The sequence below is a fragment of the Sturnira hondurensis genome, unplaced genomic scaffold (assembly GCF_014824575.4).
Source record: "Sturnira hondurensis isolate 20B ecotype Veracruz unplaced genomic scaffold, ASM1482457v3 Scaffold0001872, whole genome shotgun sequence".
NCBI classification, from domain to species: domain Eukaryota; kingdom Metazoa; phylum Chordata; class Mammalia; order Chiroptera; family Phyllostomidae; genus Sturnira; species Sturnira hondurensis.
This window is the reverse complement of record NW_028074503.1, coordinates 13,123,177-13,140,295: the sequence shown is the minus strand read 5'-3', so window position 1 is coordinate 13,140,295 and position 17,119 is coordinate 13,123,177. Positions and strand designations below refer to the sequence as shown.

Below are 17,119 nucleotides of genomic sequence, written 5' to 3'. Positions count from 1 at the left end.
AGGATCAAGATCGCCCAAGCAGGTTGGTGTCAGCATTCAGGCTGGCTTCTGTGGTCCATGACCTATGTAGTAGCACAGGGTCCATGTACATACTCCCCATGCTGGATTTAATATTCTGCTGTCACTGTCCTGAAATTCTCAGTAGTTTTGAAGAAGAGGCTTTGCATTTTTATTTTGTACTGGGCCCCACAAATTGTGTTGCCTATCTTGGCCATGCGATCTGCAGCCTAGATGGGGAAACTCATGCTAGACCTAGAGAAGCAGACTGATTTAGAATGGACCCCTGAGTCCCCTCAGTCTAGATGTGGTGCCGGCGCAGCACACCTGGCCACTTTATCAGGTTGGCTTAGAGCCCAACAATTGAGGACCTGCAATTTTCTCTTTTGCACTTGAATTATCCTAGTAAATTTAGAAGTGTTGGATTGGCCACAAAGTCCATTTAGTTTTTTTCCATAAAATAAGAGACACATTTTTCATTTTTACCAATAACTTTATTGATTTGGATTTTGAATATGTTGGCTATCTCCCACTCATGGGTTCTAGTGGGCAGAGGCCAGGGTACTGCTAAACATCCTCTACTACATAAGACAGCCCCACGGCAGAGAATTATTTGGCCAAAATGTCAATAGCACCAAGAAACTTCACAAACCACTTCGGCACGTTCAATCAGTCACAGCACCTTCTCCTCACACTGCACATATCTTTTCTTGCATTTTAGTTGCATTTCTACTTTTCTTGAAATAATAAAGCAGAGTATGCTGAAAGTGTGTATTTTCTTCCATCTTCAATATAAAAATGGCTGACAAAAACTCACCAGTTTCGATAAGCTTTTTTTAAATGAGTGCCAACATGACAGCCGTCACCAGACAATCTAACAAAACCGTTCCAAATGAAGTTAAAGACAACTAAGCCCTACTAGAGCCATTATATGGAAAAGAGTAAACGAACTTTTTGGCCAACCCAATAGAAATGCCAGCCCCTCCTTCCCCTAAATGTTAGTGCCTCGCATGTGGCTCTCCTCCATGCTAGAGCTGGGGGAGGGGAGTGGGGGCGTGTGTTAGGGAAGGATGGCATGGAGCTGGGAAGTGGTCGCTGGATGGAGGTGGTGTGGGACACTGGCTCCAGGGAGTCCTAGAGGAGAAACGTGTGGGTTGCTCTCGCTGGCCAGGAATTTCATCATGATTTTCCACATTTCCCTTTGTTCTATTTGCTTTATGTCCAGCATCAGTCGTCGATACAGAGGAAATAGCAGCATCCCAGCATTAATAGAGAATTTTAAAGTACTTGGATTAAAGTTAGTGAAGGCACTATTATTTGGTGGCTCTTAATACACATCTCCCCCCTTGTTTTGGCCTCATACGTTGTAACGGGATTGTTTTCTACTGCTTTGCACATGCATAACGGATTCGCATTAGCATGGTTTTTATGTGAAACTGAATTCTGAGAGCCAACTGACCAACATGCAAATCTACTTTTGGAACACAGCTTGTTGGTGAGGTCTGCATGTTTAAAATTAGCAGAATACTGTTTTTTTGCAAAGTCCCAAAGAGAGTTACAAAACAAGAATGGCCTAAATATATCCTTCGGAGAATTACAGAGGTAACCAGTCTCCAAAAGGGCGTCGGTAGTTAGCAATGATAATGACTGGGAAAATTTGGGGTAGAGTGGCTTTATGCAGGGTTTTCAGAGTTTCTATTTCATTTCAGGACACGCAATCATATTTCACTCCGTGCCACTCGTGTGAGGTCACTGGAACCAGCTATCCATGGCATCTACTTTGACAGTCAGGAAAACTGAAGCCTCAGACAGAGATTTTCTGACTGGCCTATAGGATGAGGGCATTTGTGAGCAGAAGGCCCCTGTTCTGACCCTTGTTCACCTGCGGATTTGAGGGAGCTAAGGATGCCTCTTTGCGCAAGCAGCCCTCCTCTTTACCATTCTGATCTCTGACTTTTTTGCTTTTGACTTGTGTATCTGGGCTAAGGTTTTGCAGGAATAATCTCTACACAGTTTTGCTTCTTGTATTTTCCCTTTTTTCAGCTTCTTGTCTGAGCTGGGGTTGGCCTTGTCTTCTTTTCCCCTGGGGAAGGATGTAGCAAGCAGCTGAGTAGAGTAACCGCTAGGTCAGACTGACTTTATCTCCCAAAAGCCCATGCTCTAGGTCAGATACAAATAGTCTGGAATAAACACGAAGCAAGAGGAATTTTCCCCAGGGTAGACAGAGCCTCCTGGGGGCTGAAGAAATTTGAGTAGGTCTATTGAGTAGACTGGCTTGCTGGGGTGCAAACAGGAAATGGCTTTATTTTACTGCAGTTGAATTGTCCATTCCTGATTCTTTGACATCTCAGCCTTACTTTTTGTTGTAAACATCCAGTGCCATTTAACTTAAGTTTCTTTCTTTTTTATTTTATTTTATTTATTTGTCTTTAGAGAGGAAGGGAAGGAGAGAAGGAGAGAAATATCAATGTATGGTTGTTTCTTGTGAGTCCCCTGCTGGGAACTGGCCTGCAACCCAGGCATGTGGCCTGACTGGGAATCGAACCGCGATCGTCTGGTTCACAGGCCCGCGCTCAATCCACTGAGCTACACCAGCCAGGCCAAGTGACATTTAACTTAAACTATCACCCTCCTCCCAATCGAATCCTAAATCTCTCCCCTTCTCTCCTCTCAGGGCAGCATCTCCGCACCCTGGGGAGAAGGGGGTGTGGCAGTTCCCAAGCTCCTCATCCTCTTCCATCTATCAGTCTGCTCCAGGCTACCCCCTGTCTCTGCTTACTGACTTCTTTTTCAACGAACTCTCCCATTTAAATGTCTGTCCTCATCTTTCATCTGGACATGAAGGCATAGTGTCAATTTAGCCTTCTCTTAGTCACTTTGGTGAGGATGCCCTTGAAGATGAGTGTGTGTGGAAGGGAAGGCAGCAGAGATGGAGGGATACACATACACATGCATGCATTGAGGGGGGAGGGAACTCTGTGGGGTCCTAAAAGCAGAGAGTCTTGTACCAAGCTGCTTAGCATCCTCTGGAGATGAGGCTATGCCTCTACCACATCCTTAAGAGAATGACAGAGGTAACCAGTGTCCATAGGGCTTGAATCTGTCCCTCAGAGGAAAGGCTGGCAACTGGAGGCCACAAGCCAGACTTGGTTATAGAGACAGATGTCTTGTGTAGCATGGTGCTATAAACAGTTTAAATGTCTTTCCAGTTTGTCAAGATCCAGCACTCCTTAAGACCTGGCCCAAAGTGCTCTACTCATGCCCACTCAGATCCTACACCTCTACTTGGCTGCAAAGCAAAAGGTTATTGGATCAATTCCCAGTCAGGGCACATGCCTGGGCTGCAGGTTCGGACCCAGGGCAGGGCATGTACAAGAGACAACTGACTTTCTCTCACATCGATTTTTTTTCCTTTTTCCCTCCCTTTGCTCCTCTCTCTCTAAAAAAAAAGCACCACTGCTAACGGTTGGTTGTGTGTATATGCGCATATATGTGTGAGAGTGTGTATATGCATGTGTGTTGTGTGTGTGTGATAGCCTGTTTATGTTAGTGTCACTGTGTATATGTATATATGCACATAGGAATGTGTTATGTGTATATAGGTGTGTGAGTGTAGATTGTGTGTGTGTGTATGTGTGTGTAAGATATGACACCAAGCCTTAGGACAAGGTGGGTTGTGGAGAACTAAATACTTCTCAGCCCCACAGCACAGAAATACAGCCTGAGGTGGGGCTGGGTGGGGGTTATATCACAGTCAGTAGTGCACACTGGAGCTATGCCAATAGAAGCAACATTTCTCTTTTTCTGTGAGATTAGACCCAATGGTCTCTGAGAATATGATTACTTCTCTCTGTGCAGTGAGTGTCCCTGATGGGCCAAAGTCCAGCTCAGAGCTCCCCCGAGGATCTGGGCCTTGCTAAGCCCGAGGGCTCTGCATTCTGCATAGCACAGCGGGGAACCTTTGTGGGAAGTGCTGGCTAAGGAGGTTGCCTGTTCAAGAGCATTGGTAGAGGAACTCCTGTGTGGGGCTGTGAACTGAGGGCAGGAAGAGAAAGGTCAGAAAGCACTGCAGGCCTTGAAAGGCTGCCACCCAACTGGCAAAGGAAAGTGGAGGCTGCTGGACCCTCCAACTTTGCTCCTTCTACATTGAGACAGCCTGTAACTACCTGAATCATAGTAAATAACACTCATGTGATAACACCTGTTGTAATGCTGGGTAGGGGGAGGCATTCTCCAGAATTCAGCCATGTAAAATACAGGGTGAAGTTCTGAGGAAATAACTGGGCAGTCAGGGTGGCCCGTGCAGCCAACAGACAGCCATGGTGAAGCTGGCTCAGATTCACGCAGGGCATGTTCCTGGGTCGAGAGGAGGGTTTACATTTCCAATACTCTGCACTGTCCAGGCCTTGGGTAGGCGAGGTGGGCAGGGTGGTCAGGAGGGATGGGGAGTACAGCTCCTCATGGGAGTTTCTATGGGATCACCTATGACAGTGGGAGCCCCAGGGTCACCCCAAAGCCTATGCATATGAGAGACAATAAGATCTTACTTCCCGTTTACTCCCTGAACTATCAAAACATCCTATGAGAGGTGAGAAAAAGGAACATATACCTTTACAGAGATCATTTACCCTCCATGTGATCCAACAGATGGTACATTCTTGTCTCTGAAAGTTGTATCACAATATGGGCAGAAAAGTCTGTCACCCCAGCATCATGGGGCAGTCCTGGTCATAACCTGGTGACTTTGGTCAGATGAGGTGACTCATGGGATGGCCCTGTAAGTCCTCCATGTCTCCTTCAACATGAGCGCTGTCTGCTTAACTTCATAGCTGGCAGGGACAGCATGGAACTGGGGAGCCAAAGCACAGCAGGGCTGGGGGCAGGGGAAGGGAAGGACGCTATGGTTTTATGCAACTGTGAGGTGCTACCACAAGGCTGAGCTGAGGTTAGATGGGGCTGAGCACATACGTTGTGCACAGGGCCCAGCATCAGGGTGTCCTCAGGACATAAAATGTCTCAGGACTGCTGCAGGCTTGATCCTCAGGCTGAACCTTGGCCTCACCTACACTTACCAACTGGCTGAGCAGCGTGGAAAAATGTTGTTGCTATTAATGGCATAAAATCACAACATGACTTCCCCCTATCCTTCATGGAGGAGGGAAAAAGTTTAAATTCTTAAATTTCAGGTGTGGTTTAAAACACCTGTTTTAAAAAAAAAACTTGATGGTATTTTTTTAAAAATGTTTTTAAAAAAACTTTGATGGTATTTACTCCTCTCCTAGTAATTTTACAACCCTGAAACTGGTATGAGATTTTTAGATACAGGACATTGCGTTAAGATCATTATGAGACCGCTGCCTTAGAGAAGCAACATATCTGAGAGGCAACTGCCTTAAGTGGAATCAGAATATTTCTCATCTGAGCCTCCATTCCAGTTGGTCGCTCTCCTTTTTTATGGGATTACAACAAGGTGTCTATACCTAACCATAGTGTGACACTGTCCACCTGCTGTTACTTCTGAATGAGGACTTGAAACACTTCTCAGTCTAGCAGGAAATCAATGGCACCCTCAAGTTAGGAAAATTCATGGAAGGCTTAGTGAAGAAACAGTTTAGAGAGGTGTGGGTGGGTGGCAGGAAACCACAGGGAGAGGGCAGCTTCCTGGAGCTGTTACGGGAACTGGAGGGAGAGAGCCTGATAGAAGAGGCTTCCTTGTGAGGAGCCAGATCCTTCAGTTGAAAGACGTAGCTTACTCAAGGCAGTCCACTGCGGGTTTATGGTGAAGACTAAATGGAATAAGTATATGTGTAAACTGTCAAGGGTCATTCCAGCATCTGGTTCTGCAATATGATCTGCTCAGATGCAGCCAGAAGGCATAAGGGTTTGGAATTTGAGGAGCAAGGTGTAGAGTGGGAAAAGCTATGGATAGGCCTAAGCATGTGTGGTGGAATGAGACAGAGCCCAGGCTGGGGCACGCCAGCTTCTTCTCCTCCTGGGGGCAGGGGATGGTGGTGGACAGAGGGGCACGGTGGCTAGACAAGGGACTCAAGAGCCTTGGATCAAATCTGTTGTTGTGTCTCTTCCTTTCTGCTTTCTTTGACCTTTAAAAATTTTCCTCATTTCTAAAGAATCCTCTTTATTCAGAGGAAAGTGTTCTGACAAAAATAACCCACAGTGAGACATAGGGGGTGGGTGACTCAACACTTGACCTCTTCTGGATATATCTTCCTTTAAAGAGAGGCTCAGGGATGCCCTAGCTGGGTGGCTCAGTTGGCTGGAGCATCACCCCCATACACCAACACATTGCAGGTTCGACCCCCTATCAGGGCACATACCTGCGCTGTGAGTTTGGTCCCCACTTGGGGTGTGTACAGAAAGTGACCAATGGATGTTTCTCTCTCTCCCCCTCCTCTCTCTGCCTCCCTCTCCCTTCCCCTCTCTCTAAAAGCATACTCTCAGGTGAGCATTAAAAAATGAAAAAGAGGCCCAGGAAGAAGGCAGTGCCTACCGTGGCTCTCTGGGAGTTGAGGGAGGCGCTGGGGCTCCTGCCCATGAGTTATTTTAGGTCATCTTCTTCTGCACCAAGTTTCCTCCTCTCAGGCTGGGTTGATTGGCTACGTGTCCTGTAGTGGGGGTGGGGAAAGAAACCTCCTGAAAGAATGAAGCAACTTCGCCAGAGGAAGCACAACGAGGAGGAAAGAGAGGTGAGGAGGGGAGAGGAAAGGCAGATATAGCTGTTTCACAGTCTGCCCATAACTGGCTAGTGAGGAGGACTCAACAATGAAAAAAACCAACTGGTCTGGCCAGCCACCGGGGAGTGGCCAGGAGGGCTGAGGATGATGACGACACTGGGTTTGTTTTGGGCATGCACTCTTTTGTTAGTGTGCAGCTATGCACCTGGGCAGGTGGGTGTTAGAGATTTCCATCATTCTCAGAATGAGCACCTAATCAGGTTTTTGTTTGAAAGAGACAAATCTTTAATTGAGAAATCACAAACCATTATATTCCAGGTCTGAAACAAACTCGCCCTGTTAGGTGCTTCAGATAATGGAGAACTGTTAGTGGCTGGTTTCGCCACTCCCCGTGGCCAGTCCTCCTGCATACCTGGCATGGTTTTGAGAGGACGAGTCACTTCTGAACATGTGACTAGTGCCCTTTGGGGGTGGGGTGGATCTAAGGTGTGAGTCCTAGAAGCTTTAACAATAGAAAGCAATGAGGAATAAAACAGTGTTCTGATGCTTTTTAGCTGTGCTTTATAGAAGAAAGCCCAAGACAGATAAACAAGTGTTCATGGCCATAGCTCTTGCTAGTATCAGTAACCACAACCCTAGTGGTCTAATGTCTAAACTCCTTCCTGGGTTTTGGGTCCCCTTGCCTCTACAGAAGCTGAAAACGCCAGACCTGCATCCTTTGTGACTCTTGTAGCTTCGCTGGCCTGAGCGCAGGCCACAGGCTCCACCCACCCAAGGCCCAGCCCAGGCTCTGACGCAGTGGAGTGTTGCAGGCAGGAGGCTGGCGGAGGAGGTAGCTGTGTGTTGCCCAGCAGCCAGGTGGCTTGGCCACAGTGGCCGGAGCACTGCCATGCCCTTGGGTCCTTTTGGATCAGGACTGTTCTGCCCTCTCAGCCTTGCTGCCTCGAACGAAATAACACCACTCTGGGGCCAAGAACACTTCTCGCAAATTTCTCACTCATTTCCCACGCCCTCTTCCTGAGTCTCTAGCTGGTCAGAGTCCTTGCTCCAATCAATCTCTGCACTTGAAGCAGTGTGTCTACCGCACACATGTACACACCTGGTATTGGGTGTCCACCCACAGCTCTGCCTGGCCCAGGGAGATGCCAGAAAGCATGTGACCAATGGAGCACTTTACACAAAAAGCACAAAGTGAGCCAAGACATTTATAGATGAAAGTGGTCTAAGAGATGAGCACTGCTTCCGTAGTGAGGACTTCGTGGTTCAGAATAATTGCGTGCTTCACTAACGGTTTCAGCTGGGTATCATTTCTGCCATATTCCACTGCCTCTCTGCTTGCTGGGGCATTTATTTGGAAAACACGATTATTCACGATGTAGGTCAATAAAAATTTCCTTGATCTTTTAGAATATCTGGAACTTTCATTTGCTGCTGGTGGGAAGATAGAGTGACACAATCGCTGACAAAAACTTTGGCAATATCAAGTAAGCCATATGATCCAGCAAATCCATTTTTGGTATTACCCAACAACTGTGTGCCTATCTGCACCAAAAGATATGTAAAATTTTCAATGAAGCTAAATTCAACACAGCCAAAAAAACCATGGAAGCAACCTATACATCCAGCAAAAGAATGAATACACTACGGCACACTATCACAATGAAAAACTCTATGGCAACAAGAAGGAAGCAATACGACATGACACAAAGCTGAATCTCACCAAAGAAGAGAAACCCATGAAAAAATAGTGTGTGTGATTGCATTTTAAAAACTTCGGGATGAATCTCTAGTGTTAGAAGCCAAGACTATGGTAAATTTTGGAGAGCAGAAGGGTTTAGCGATGGGTTTAAAATGGGCTTGTAAGGCACAGATAATGTTCTGTTTCTTTTTTTTAAAAAAAAGGATTTTATTTATTTTTAGAGAGAGAGGAAAGGAGGGAGAAGGGGAAGGAGAGGAACACTGATGTAGTAAATATTGATCCGAATCCTTTCTGTATGATTTTATAATTTGAAAAAGTCCCTTCTTAAAACTGTTTTTCAAGTTGTCCTCCACACAGGGATTCTTCAGCTTTTGGGAGATTGTGAGTCCTTCCAGAATGTGGTGGAGCCGCACGGGCTCTCCCGGAAGAGTGCACAGATTCACACATGCACAGAGGGTTGCCTAAAATTCAAAGTCTGTGAACCGAAGGCAAAGATCAGAAAAGAAACTGGCCCCTGATGAGGCTTTGCAAGGGCTTTTATTTCCATTCTGAGTCCAATGGGAAGCCATAGAAGGCTTTAAAAAAATTTATGAATATTGAGGTGACATTGGTTAATAAAATTATACAGGTTTCAGGTGCACAATTCTATATAATATATCATCTGTACATTGTACCGTGTGTGCACCCTCAAAATCAAGTCTCCTCTCATCACCGTTTATCCCCACCTTACCCTCTTTCCTCCCCCAAACCCCTTTCCCTTTGGTAATCACCATGCTGCCAGGGGGAACCTATGTACCTATAAGGTTCATTTTCTTTTTTTCTGCTCAATCCCTTCACCTTTTTCACCCAGCGTTTCCAACCCCCTTCCCTCTAACAGCTGTCAGTCTGTTTGGTTAACTCATTTTAAAGATAAAGAAACAAAAGCCAAAAAATTACAAGACAAAAAAATGTCCTTAATCATCCAACTAAATCTCCCGAAGTCCAAACATGTGACTTGGTCCTTCGATGCCCACCCTGTCCCCACCACCAGGGCTTCATTCACAGGCATTGTGATGATTTTAGACATAGTTCTCATACCTTTGGGCACCTGTCATTTTTGTCTACAGCACATTAAAAACAGAAAATCTGCCAAGCACATATATGGATATGCTGGGAGAGATATCTAAAGCCAACTCTTTAATGACAAAAATACAAGTCAGAAGGCAAGAACTCATTTAGGTTAGGAAAAGTGCCTTAGACACCAGTTATACTCATGAGAAACTCCCTGTGTTAGAGCAGAGTACAAACGTTCAGAGGTTCAGAGGTTCAATTCCCACTGACCATTCCCAGTGCTTACTCAAAGTGCAGCTCCCAGCTGTAGGCAGGTGGAGACCCAAACAGGTCATTTCAGAAAGAGCTCCACAACACGGTCTGAGTGGTAGGAGTGAGCACAGCTAAGGCAAGAGGCCAGAAGCCACACTGCACACAGATCTGAGGACTGGGCTCAGAGGAGCTCCGGCAGGAGCTGAGCCAGGTCGGGGTGAGGCCCAGTCCCCCAGGAGCCCTAAGAGAAGTGGGATGGAAGCCAGGCACTGGCCTTGGCCAGAATCCATTCAATATTCCAGTGCCCTAGGGAAAGTTAAAAAGGACAGATAAAGAGATCAGTCATAGGGCATCATAAGTAGCTTGAGATTTTATGGAATAAAATAAATAACTTTCTAAAAATTTTGTGAGCACAATCACACAATCCGTTTTCTGCTTTTCAAACAATGGAAGGGAGAAGCCTCATCACTAAGCTGGGCTTCCTTAGACAAAGCAGTGGTTGGGGCCTCTCCTGTGTCCTCCCAAGGAAAGAAGGTGGCTGACTGACAGGGTTCAGAAGCTGTAATCCTCCAAGGCTAAGGCTGAGTAAAGAGACCTTGGGACCATAAGTCACTAAGGAGACAAAGCTTATCTCCCTGGCAGGGGTGCCACCTCTCCCCCTTTTCCTGCCTTCCTTGGCCCCAGGTGGACGACTGGTTAGCCAATGATGAGTAAGATTCCACAAGGAAGGGATGACCTAAGACACGCATGGTCATGAAGGGGACCTCAGGGAAGGACTTGGGGGACTATAGAAAAAGGGGGTGATGGATCCTCACCCCTCGGCTTTGACAGAGCCTGAGTCTTCATTCTGACTGCAAGAAGTCTCCTAATCTCTTGGCTGCCTTACTTCCCGGTCTGATTTAGCCTGAAACAATGCCAGAGGGTGGTGCAGCCCTGGGCGGGAATGGGCAGTTCCCTAGGGCAATTAGGCCTAAGAAAGAACACATAAAATCCTGTGAAATGTGCTTTGCTAATACCCTCAATTTAAAAGATAAGGGTCGAAGCTTAGGATGAGTTTGTTTCCTCAAAGTTTTATGGCTCTTTAGCTATCTGACCCTGACTTAGAATAAGCCCTCATAGTTCTTTGAATGTTATCTATTGTTTCATCATTACTGCCTGACAATGATTGATGAGCTTTACCTGTATTCCTGGGCAAATTGAACCCAATGAAAGCCTACTGAGGAAAAGGCTCTTGGCCTTTCTCCTTTGAGAGATCGGCCACCTTTCCTTCCCAAGCAGATCATGTCTTGGTAGACTTATTCTCATCCTTGGCAGATGGGGAGGCTCTGCAGGTGGAGTCCCTCCACAGCTGACACTATCCCTATGCTCAAAATGGGTCACTCTCCCTCTGCTGGCCATGCCTTCTGCTGGCCCTGCTCCTGTCCCCAGGGCTGGGCCACACTCTGGGAGCTCGACTCGCCAGCTCACCTGTCTCTGGTCAGTAGCAGCAATGTCTTGTGAGGACCTAAAGTGAAGGGCACCCTGGAGAAGGCCTCGACTTCTCAGAGACTTTTAAGGATTTCTTTGTGAGCTTAGAAAATGAAGCCCCCGTGTCACCTCTGTCTTATGCCACAACCAACTGACCCCAAAGCTTTTAGACTGACTTTCTCCAGTACTGTCTCAAAGGACAAGCACAGCTGATGGAAACCAAATGTCCCAACTGAACAGAAACAAACACAAATCAACAACATAGCAGCCGAGTTAGGAACCACAACACCAGGGAGGAAAAATTGAAGCAGGCTGATACTTTAAGAAGGCAGGTGTTTTCACAGCCTGGGGATTAGCAAATTTGAGGTTTGGGGAGAGCAAAATAGGGAGGGAATCTCAGAGAAGGGAGAATGATAGTAATTATAATAGTTTTCTTTTCTCTATGGTATGCACAATGAGTAAGTGGTAAAATAATAATTCATTTTAAATAATGGGTGGGACTTCTGGTGAAAGAGGAGGGAAGGACAGTGCTGGGAGGGGGACTCACCAAGGGGGTAACAAGGATGAGGAAAATACCATCCTGGGAGCAAAATCCTGGCTCTCAGAATGAAAGGTAAGTACCCCATTATTTGGGAAGACCTTTGTCAGCATTTTTTGGCCATATTTATAATGTTAATTTAGTGTTTACATAACAGCCATGGGTTTAAGAAGGCATTCTGGTAAGTGAGAGGGTCCTATTACTAGTTTTTGTTGTTCAGACTTTGCAGAGCAGTAGTGACCGTGGAGGTCAAAGTTCAGGGAGAAGATTGCACGAACCTGGGACCACCAGGTGTGGCTGCACAAGAGGTGCACTGCCCAACTCGAGGGGCTGCCGGCTCACTGTGGCTGATGTAAACTCTGCTTCCTGGCCTGAGCCGGACCCAACCTGCCCGAGTGTGCATGGGCAGCCATGGAAGAACCTCAGCACTGCCAATAAGTTTTCCCTGGGTTCCTTCTTGGCCCTCTCTCATGATACTGTCAAACACTGGCTTTTCCAAACTTACCTATGGCTCTTCCCAAGCCTCTGCCCTGCTTCCTCCACCTACGTTTACTGACAAAACCTGGGTTCACATAAACTTCTTGCCACCTCATCCAAAAATGGGTCTCCATCTGGATCCCCCTTTCCCTGCCCCATCTCGGCTACATGGGAAGCAGAATCTCAGTGCCCCTCCCTCATGCTCTTCATCGGATGCCTTCTTAGGACTCTAACCCAGTAACAGATAGGTCCCCAGCCTGTACAAAAGGGCCTTCTTCTGGTCATGCCCTTCTGCTCCAAGCAAGGGGTCTGTGGATACCAGGACACACGCCGGCCTGGGTCCCAACTTCCCCCTTCTAGAACGTGCTCTGGGTCCTGGGTACTCCAGAATCTGCACGAAAGGGCCTGCGCCTGCTTTGAGAGCCCCGTGAGCCTTGTCTCTGGGACTGATGTGTACACTCCTGGGCCCAATGAGTGGTAAAGAGGGCCAGGTAGAAGATGGATGAAGTCGGATGATTGAGCTGGGGTTTCCACATGTGTACGAACCTGTCGCTTTACAATGTCCAGTGAAGCAAGTGGTGAAAGGGAAGGGGCCAGGTACAGGAGCGGCTCTCCCATGCTGCCACAACTGCTGCAGATCTCCGGGATTCTGAATCCGGCTCTGGACTTCTGCATTATAAATGTATGTTTGCCAAGATAGAAAGGTAGGAGGTATTTTTGTTTACAGTTTATTAGCTTGATTTGTACATTTAAATATGAAGACGTATGGTGTATAGGGCTCCATTGGTATTCTTGCCCTGGCCCCTGCAAATGTTAGGGCCAGGCCTATTTTAAACTGTTTCCACACATCTGTCAGGCGAACAACAAGCAAACAGCTATGTGAACAAAGGCCTCTCCAGACACCACTGGCCCAAGCTCTCTCCTTCCAGACAAGGATCATTTAAGTAATGAGGCACTCAGCCATCATCAGTGAGTGCCTGAAATGCCCCCAAAACAGCAACAAAGAAGAACCCATCTCTGTCCAAATGAGCCTCTTATGCATAGATACTTACCACATGATATAGGAAGGTCTGTGAGGGAAGAGACAGTGGGTTCGTCATTGCGGTGTGTTTGTTTCCGGCCGCACATCTTCATAGTTCAAAATATGCTGCCTCTGGCAGTAGCTGTGATTGGGGAATTTTTCAGGTCCTGACTGCAGCTTCTAGGTTCCTTCCTACCAGTCACAAGTCCTATATCAACTGGAGCAGCACTGTTGACACAGTGAGCCATCCCTATCACACTTTAGAGACGCTATCAAGAGAAGATGGGCAGCGTTTCTTCCATCCAGTAGCAGCACCATCCCAGATATGCAGTGTTTCCTCAGATTTTTGAGAGACAATAAAATAGGCACTTTAGGTCTCAAATGATATGGGGTAGCTTAACAACCCTATTACTCATTCTTAATCGTTAAATCTAAACTGGGATCAAGACTGGCTGAGGCTGCTTCATTGGCAGACCCCAGTGAGGGCACCAGCAGCTTTTGCCAAAGGAAGTGTGGTACTGGTGAGGGACACCAGAGCAGCAGGTACCAGGGAGGAGGCCAGAGAAGAAGTAACCCTCTACTGCAGAGACATGGCCAAGTTCTCAGGAATAACTGGGAGGGGACTTAGAGAAGGCTTAGGCCCTGCCTCAACATGTAAGCCAGCACTGTATGGGTCACCAACAGATATAGAAACATGTGAGCTATGCATTTAGCCCCTACTTGTGCCCACGCTGTGCAGTGGCTGGTGCTGCCAAGGTGGATGTGGAACGTCCAAGCCCAAAGCCTCTGCTCCCTGGAGTCAATGTCCTGCATTTCTCTCCTCTTGCTGTCGCCCGTCAGTGCTCTGCCACTCAGTCTTCCATGACTTTGACAACTGCCCACAAAGCATTTGTGTTCAGCTGAGAAGGCAAATCTAATGTCTTTCTTCCCCTGCTATACTGGGGGCTCCCTGAGAACAGGAACTATTCTGTTTTGTTTGTCCTCCTCTCCGTCCTCAGGGATTGCCACACAACAGGCTATCAGTAGGTGCTGGATGACTGAGACCAATGGGAACTTGGAACAACGGGTTTTAACAAAACCAGAGGGATAGGAAGGCTAAAAAAATAGCATGTCAGCCAAGGTAGGAAGGGTGCACGGAAGTACATGAGACCAGAGGTGGGTGGTGTTGGGAGAAAAGCAACTTTCAGGAGAAGCAGTCTGTGTCGAGGCCCTGAGGAGAGAAGCACCACGCCTAGTTGGCAGAACCGACATAAGTGAAAACCGACTGGAGTGCCGAGAGTGGGACCAGAGGCAAGTTTAGAAAGATAGGCCCCTGAAAGCCTTTGAACCCATTTTATGGACATTGGCCTTGATTCTAGGGACCACGGGAAGCCACTGAAGGGTTTCAAGAAGAAGGCATGATCTGCATATGCATATGTGTGTCGTTAAAGGGTTCGTCTGAGATTGCACATGGTGACTGGTTTGGAGGGACCAAAGGGTGCAACAGGGAGGCAAATAAGGTGATGTGAGAGTCCAAGAGAGAGAAGGTAGTGGCTGGAAACGGGCTAGGGCAGGGAGGTGAAAGAAGGGGGGGAGTCAAGGATGACTCCCTGGTTTGGGTTTGAACAAACTGGTAGATAGTAGGGACATTTACTGAGGCAGGAAACACTGATGGAGGAACGTGTTTTAGAAGAGCAGGGAGGATGGAGAATTCTGTTTTTGCCATGCTGTGTGAAATGCCTATAAACACCTGAGCTTGTATCTGGGCGGGGGACTTTTACATCTTTTGAGAAAGACCCAGTGAAGAGAAGCAACCTGAAGGTGGTCTGCATTTAAACGGTACCTGAAGCCCCAGAACTGATGACATGATTGGAAAGAGTATGGACTGGAAAGGGCAGAGGCCCTTTTCCCAAGCGCTGAAGAACTCTCAACGTGTAAGGACTGAACAGAAAGAGCCTGGTTCCAAATCGGGCTGATCATCAGAATCTCCTGGGAAACTTTAAGAACGTGTTATCTGCTGGGGGAACGTGACTACATAATCTATATCTTAGAAAACCTGTAGTAGGATTACAAACCATTTGGTAGAAGAAGAAGACTGTCACAGAGAGGGGTGAATGGTTAGGAAAAATAAGAATAAAAGGAGAGTGGTGTTCCACATCCCACTGGAAGGATTTCAGGAAGAAAGGATCAGGACTGAATTTAGTGACAGGACGCCAGATGATGTTTTATTCCTTATAAGTAGGGAACTGGTGTTTGAACTCAATAATCATTTACTAGGGGATTACAGGAAGGTGCCCAGCAGAGCACCCTGTGTTACTCAGTGCCCTCCCAAGCACTCACAGGGTGGGAATAGGGAAGAAGGAGGGTACATCAGATGGCAGAAGTAGCATCTAAACTGGGGCAAAGGAGATAAGCAACCCTAGGAGAGGAACAGAAGGGACTAAATAATAGAAACAGAAGTATGTTGAGCTAAGAGAATAATACCTACTCTCAGAAACAGTTAGTCCCTGGCTGGAGCAGAGGAAATTAAGTTTTGGAATGAAACAAGAGAAGGGGGCAGAGTCCAGTAATTAAGGATCTTATATGCCAAGGTAAAAGGCCCCGAAGAATGTTAAGTGGTATGATTAGACTTGTGATTTAGATAGCCCATTTTGGCAGACAGTGTGAGGCCTGGGGTCCAGGGGGATTAGGGAAAGATGGGGTTCCAGACTTCCATCAGGAGGCTCTTGCAAGGATCCAGAGAGGAGATGGACTCCCCAGGGGAGGAGTGGTGAAGGAGGGGAGTGAGCTGAGAAGGTGGCTAACTGGAATGGGAGAATGGCAGGTTACTAGAAAGGGTGGGCCCAGGAAGCCACCAGGGTCAACACCTAGATTCCGGCTTAGGTGACTGGCTGGGTGGTGCAGCCTCTGGGATAAGAAATAAGAAAGCTGAGATTTAGGCGAGGATGGGGGTGGAGACTGGGCATGGTAGAGACCATTTTAACATTGATAGGTTATTCTTTTCTACAAAGGAGAAAAGATGTCAGTAACATTATTGCTAATTTCCCCTCACTAATTTCTCTCTCTCACCTCTAAGTTATTCTGTAGCCTACTTCTTTCCAATATCCAGATTCATATAATGCTACTTAGAACATAGTGGCTTCAACTAATTACTGCAAGGGGTTCATTTGTTTATTATTTCATTAAAAACGTTTATATGTACCAATGACTTGCAAGGTACTGTGACCTGGGAAAGATAAATAACACATAACTGGCTTAGAGTTTACTCATGTTGCTCCCTCTTATATTCTAGAAGAAGCTAAAGACATTGACCAACCAATTATAAACCACGCAGTTTGTCATAAAGTTTCTTAAGAAGCATAGAGTAGTATGTGGCAAATAACAAGGGGGAGGGTGCGTCCCACCAAATTTCATAAATTCCCTGAAGCTATTTGCAATGTTTTGTCTATACCTCCATACATTTGGTGGGGGTGGAAAAGGAAGCTTAAATGCTCAAACAGGTCTGTGACCCCTAAAAGGTCAAGAACCACTCCAACCTCCAAGTCCATTTGGGTTCTACTAACATACAAGCTTCCCTGTGAGAAGGCAGTGACCAGAGGTAAAGCTAGCAGCTGTCTAATCCACTGAGAATGACCCTACCTTTATTCTTACAGATCAGAAGTGATCCATCTTCTGATTTAAGGTGAGAAAAGACATGGTTATTTCCTAAAACCCGGCATTAAAAAAAAAAAGAAAATGTTTTATTCCTCGATCGCTAGGGATTTCCGAGCACGTGCCCAGGTTGGGAGTGCAAAAGTTACAGGACGCATACAGCCCCGCGGGCACCTTCCTGCCCGTACGGAATCGACTACGCCGAGCTCCGTCTTTTAGTTTCGGCCGAGAGAAGTCAGCAAAGGCTTTAATAGTCCAGGCCGGGTTTTCAAGTATTAAGACGGAAGTAACCACAA

At 46.7% G+C, this 17,119-nt stretch overlaps 1 long non-coding RNA gene across 1 annotated transcript; it reads right to left on the bottom strand.

Annotated features, from left to right (window-relative positions):
• Positions 1 to 6,496: 6,496 nt before the first annotated feature.
• Positions 6,497 to 17,104, bottom strand: LOC118977861 (uncharacterized). Its single transcript, XR_005064622.1, has 3 exons — positions 16,812 to 17,104; positions 13,225 to 13,530; positions 6,497 to 6,620 (listed from the first exon to the last, which is right to left on the bottom strand). It is a non-coding gene; the product is annotated as an uncharacterized LOC118977861 (long non-coding RNA).
• Positions 17,105 to 17,119: the final 15 nt, after the last annotated feature.